The following is a 6,283-nucleotide window of genomic DNA, read 5'->3' as shown; positions in this document are numbered from 1 at the left end:
GCTCTGAGCACATCAACAAGTCGGCAGAACTGTTCATCTGCTTCCGCCTGCATCTCGACGAGAAGGTTGCGCCTGCTCGTGTGCCTCTGTGGCCTGCTCTTCTCCATCTGATGCCATTTCTCCCTCATACCGTCAAGCATGGCAGTGATCAGGTCCATCTGGCTCGGCTCACCTCACTCGTGCCTGCCTCAGTCATAGTCTCCTCTCCCTCATGGCTGCCGCCATCTTTGGACATGATAATCGCGCGTCTTCAGATCTCAAATATCACAAATCCGCTCCTGACACCATTTGTTACGCCGGCCGCTCGTCTCTCTCGCCACCAACCACAAGGCAGGTAGGCAAGACAGCCGTCGTTGCTATCCACAGGGTCTGGAACACTGAACAGCTCCAAGAGGCAGACTTTTTTCATTCACCGCAGCACCACAGCGTCCAGAGAACACCACGAGGGAAAGCGCCAAGGGGGAGGCAGGGCACGAAAAAAAACACAAAATGACAGTCTTTCCTTTATTCACAAGTTATATACCCGTTCCACTTTTCTAAGGCACAATACAGGCGGAGAAAAAACCAGCAGTGTCACACTGCAGATACAGCTTATAAAACAGGTCAACACAAAGTTTAATCAGGTCACAAAGGGCACACAATGAGGTCTTTCACAGGAGCAGCACCCAACTGCGTCCTTTGGCTGGTTACTCCACTCCTCCGCTCGCAGCCAGTGCATCCTGTTTGCCAAGGTCCTTCATGTTAAACACCTCCCAGGGCATCCTTTTTTTCTGTTAACACATGTTTCACAACAGAGACATAGACCCACTGCGTAGCAAATATTATGGGTATGTGTGTGTGTGTGTGTGTGTGTGTGTGTGTTTGGGTGGAGTGTTGGTGTGTGTGGTGGTGTGTGTGTGGTGCATGTGTGGTGTGTGTGTGTGTGTACGTGTGAGTGGTGTGTGTCTGTGTGTGTATATAGATATCTATATAGATAGAATATATTATATATATATATATGTATACATATATGTATATAGATGTATGTATGCATAAATGTCTGTGTATATATACATTTACATACATATATACTTATAAATATACATAATGTATAATACATATATAGTATATGGTTGTGTGTGTATATATATAGATATTAATATATATTATATATAGCTATATATCTATATTTAATATATATATATATTGTATTATTTATATATATATTCTCTTATATATACAGAACGAAGTAAAGGAAAAAAAGTAGTTGCGAATGCACAGAAGAACGAGTTCACACGTTATATATAGTATACGATATATAGATTATAGATCGAAATATATAGAGATAGAGAGATATATAGAAATATATAATGATATATAGATAGAAGCTAGAGGTATATATCGATATATGATATATAGAGAAGAGAGATACGATAGTATAATAGAGATTACATTGATATATATATATAGATATAGAGAGAGAAGATCTATAGGAGATATAGACTAAATATATATATTATAAATAGGTATATATAGAAGAGTACGATTATAGATACGATGAAGAGATAGATAGAGAGATATGATATAGATCTAAAGTAGATATATATACATACATACATAATGTAGATATAGATATATATAGATCTGATATATAGTATATATCGATAATAATGATAGAGATATAGATATAGTAGATATAGATGGTAGAGATACATAAATATAGAGAAATAATAATATATATATATTATATTAATATAAGTAATAATATATATATATCTTATATATAGAGTATGGATGATATATTATACTATAGTGAATATATATTTATATATATATATAGATATATAGATATATATATATATAGGTATGCATGTAGGGATATATAGTATGATAGCTATATATATATATATATATAGATATATATTACTATAATATATATATATAATACATACATATATTTATATATATGTGCTTGTGGGTGTGTTGTGTGTGTGTGTGTGTGTGTGTTTGTGTGGTGTGTGTGCTTTTGTGTGTGTGATGCGTTGTGCGATGGTGTGTATAAAAGTGTATATATATATATACTACTATCATATAGATATATATATATATATATGATATATAATTTTATATATATATAATGATATAATATTAATATATTATATATATTAATATATATTCACATAATTAATAGCGTTATATATATAATTATATATATTTATAATATATATCTATATATATATATTATATATAAGATATATCTAATATATATATAGGCAATGTGCGTGCGTTGCGTGTATGTGTGTGTAGGTTGTGTCGTGTGTGTGTTGTGTGTGTGTGTGTGCTTGTGTGTGTGTGTGGTGTGTGTGTGTGTGTGTGCGTGTGGTGTGTGTGTGTGTGGTGTGTGTGTGTGTAAATATAATTGTATGTATATATCAACATATATATATTTATGTTATTATATATATATATATATATAGATATAATATAGTATATATATATAGCTATATATATGTGTGTGTGTGTGTGGTGTGTGTGTGTGTGTGTGTGTGTGTGTGTGTGTGTGTGTGTGTGTGTGGGGTGTGTGCGCGCGCGCGTGTGGGTTGTTTTTTTTGCTATTGGCATTCTTCTTGCCTTGTGTCGGTTCCGCTTTGTGTTCCCCTTTGTCTTCCTTTTGGTTGTTCGGGTTCCCGTTTGTTGCTCTTTGGGCCTGGGTTTAAAGAACGTTTTAGGGTTGCCCTTTTGTGTGTTCCCTTTTTTGCCCGTTTGGCGTCCCAGTTTTTTTCCGGCATGAAACTCGCCCCCAAAACCACACCCCTCGCCTGCGATAACTGTTTTTTCTGTTATTTGTCTTTCCCCCCCGTCTCGCAGGGTTTTTCCCTGCCTTCTCGGGACTCTTCCTCCTGCGGTGCTCTTTTGTTCCGGTGGCGTTTTTTTCTTTAAATTTTTTCTTTTTCTTTTAAAAAATTCGCTGAGTTTTGGTGGGGGGTGGTGTGTGTGTGTGTGTGGGTGTGTGTGTTGTGTGTGGTGGTGTGTGTTGTGGGGTGTTGTGTTTGTGTGTGTGGGTTTGTGGTGGGGGGTTTGGTGGGTGTTGGTGTGTGTGGGGTGGGGGTGTGGGGGTTGTGTGTTTGTGGGTGGGGTGTGTGGGGTGTGTGGTGGGGTGTGTGGGGGTGTGGTGTACCTCCTGTCTTTTTTGGGTTCCCCTTCCTCAAAGCTGCAGTGCGATATAAAGCACGGTCATTTGAATCTGCTTTAAATAGCAATATAATAGAAAGCCTACCGAAAAGCTTGACCAACAAATCCTCCAGTTCTACGGAATGCTGCTTCTACAGAGATAATTTAGGTGTCGCTCGATGACCATTCCTAGATAACGTTCCTTAACTTAGCATAAAGAATAATCTTAAAATAATGTGGAAGGAATCATCAAAATAAGTGTTACAATTTTTTATACTTGATTTGTCATTGTAAGAAGTTTTTTTAATTTCACACACGAAATTTTTCCCGCAAAATTTTTTATGTTTAAGAAAAAAAAGGAACATACTGTCGCCGAGAAATATGATGAATTACTGCAGTGCGAAAAAACAAAGCCATTTTTATTTTTGGGAAAAAAAAAAAAAAAAAAAAAAAAAAAAAAAAAAAAAAATATATTTTAATATATTATATAAAAATTATATAATATATATATATATTAAGGTGGGCCACCCACACACCACACAACACACACCACAAACCACATTGTGAAAATTAGCTTCCGGGGCGAATTTGTTGAATTTTGTAGGAAAAAAGAAATTTTTCCCACCACTCCACAGAAAAACGTTTTTAAGGGCTTCAAAAATGCTTTGAAAAGAAGTGTTTCATATGATGGGGAAAGGGGGCCAGGCAGGCTTGCTAAGTTTTTTTCAAGAAAAAAAGATTGTAAAACCACTGCAAAGAAAAAGCAAATCATTGCGCAATGCCGTAGTAGGCAAGACAGTATTTTATCCACGTGTAAAATTAACTCATAGCGCAATTCAGTTCGACATCAGAACCCAAAATGCATTGATTGATTCATTCATTACAGTTATCTGCCACGGAAATAGCTAAGGTCATTAGCGGCAAATACCTTGTGGGATTAAAATGTTTAAATAAAATAGTCTCTGAAAAAAAAAAAATAAATAAAATAAATATTATATAAAAAAAAAAATCAGAGCATAACTATTACGTTTGAAAAGAATAGTTATTGCATAAATGTTATGCATAGTTAAATTACGTTTAAAATAGTAGTCTCCCTTAGGACACTGATAAGACTTTCTGTCACAATTCTCCTCGAAAATATTTTTCAGTGCATATGGGGGAGTCTTTGGTCTGATAAGGCTGCACATCTTTCCACTACATGTGCGACCATTAATGGGTCTTGGCATCCTTCACAACGTGCTTCACTTTTAGCCATCATCAGCCCATCAGTCAATCTCGTGCGCTCGATTCTAAGCCTTTGTAACACAACTTCTACTACTCAGTAGGTATGGACACTGGTCACCCAGTTACCAAGGTCATCTCTAATCTCTCGCAGTTTCTTTCTATGTCTCCATTACCCCCTCCAGTCATCATGAAGAAAATTTCTGATGCCGGACAATGAAATCTCTCAAGAGTAGAAATGGATGAGGCAACTGTCCAAGTAGATCTTCAAATCATCTATGTTGAGATTATATGGAGGAGAATAGATGGATGCAACAGTGTAAGGTCATGTCAGGTCTAGCCTCACGGCACTTACCTGCAGTATCGTTTGTAGGTGGATGGCGTGAAAGGAAATATCCTGACGTGCCATCAATACCACTCCTCCATGAGGTCCATTATCAAAAGTCCCATAGTGGGCATACACAAACTGGGTTACATGAAGCTATCATGTTTGAAATTTCCCCAATTTTTTGATAAATTTCCCCGACAATCGGGGTATCCATTTCTTCAGGTTGACAAGCTACCTTTTCAAATTCTTTAGCTTTCCCTCACTTGCGTCTTGGGAGTGCCTTTTTGGGGGGGAACTAAAACCCCGTGAATTCACCTTTGAGGTCTCGGGGACCCTTGTCTAAAGGGCTCAAAAAGCCCCTTTGAAATTTCAACTGACGAACGATCGCCAGTGATCCATTTGCTCTCCATGGAAGTCAGAGGAAGAGAGAGTGACTGTAGTTGCCTACACTGGAATATTTTTCACTAGATTGATTTTTAATAATCAATAACTTTCTTCAATATCTTAGAGTAATGGACAGAAAAATCTGAATAAATAATCCCACAATTTATTTTCTAGAACATACAGAGTGAGTGAGCTGAGGGAGGCAGATAAAGGAAAAATCTTCAGAGTGGAGTAAGCAAGGCCCTAGGCAAAGAACAGGTAAGCGCGGGGGACGTCACCATCGCTTACTCTGTTAAATTTAAATATCAAAAACCCAAAGAAATTTCAAATTCTTTTACTGAGGACCTATCGAAATATAATATAATAGTTAAATCCCAAGGAATACTTGGCAATGATGTATCCATCAGACCTTATAAAAAAATACCTCCCCATTTTAATTCAATTCATATTACCATATAATCCATGAACTTAATCACTGAAATCCCAACATTATAAGGAAATGGCACATTAGAAGTTAGGGAAAAAAATGAAACACTGGAGGAAATAATCTAAATGGGTAATGAGTCAACAACCAGATTTTTTAAGCGGATATCAGAAAAAAACGCCAGGGGAATATATCGGAAAAATATTTTAAAACCCGGAGCAACAGGCCAAATACCCCACAACCAACACCATTTTGGGTGAAGGAAAAACTACAAAAAATTAAAAAAACCACATCGCCCCGCGCCGCCCCCCTACACAGTCGCACGAATTTTGTAATACAAACCATTTCATCCAATTTAAAAAATAGGTGGAAAAATCAATGTTCGATAATTAGACGGTTTTGAAATGAATCAATCTTTTGAAAAAACAATAAAAGGGAAAAATAATCAGTTCAAACTTCATATGCTTTAGGAAATAACACAAAATTAATATAATCCCCCACTTTATTATATAAAAACGCTATGTTCATGGTTCAAAGATTATCACCTGACAGAAAAAAATAAATTGAGATAGGGGCAAAATTTTTCCCGGGGTTTGTCAAAAACCCTTTTTTGCCAACCCTACTTTTAAATTTAAAATTTTCATAATCTGATAGAAAAGTCTAGATATGTATTAGCAAAATAGTAAGCATGGTTTTAATTAAAATTTTTAATATTTATATTCTTCCCCCAAAATCGTTTTTCCATGTTTAATCATGCATCACGTATTTAGGAAAGC

The sequence above is a fragment of the Penaeus monodon genome, chromosome 12, assembly GCF_015228065.2.
Source record: "Penaeus monodon isolate SGIC_2016 chromosome 12, NSTDA_Pmon_1, whole genome shotgun sequence".
NCBI lineage: Eukaryota > Metazoa > Arthropoda > Malacostraca > Decapoda > Penaeidae > Penaeus > Penaeus monodon.
Note: the sequence above shows the minus strand (reverse complement) of the source record.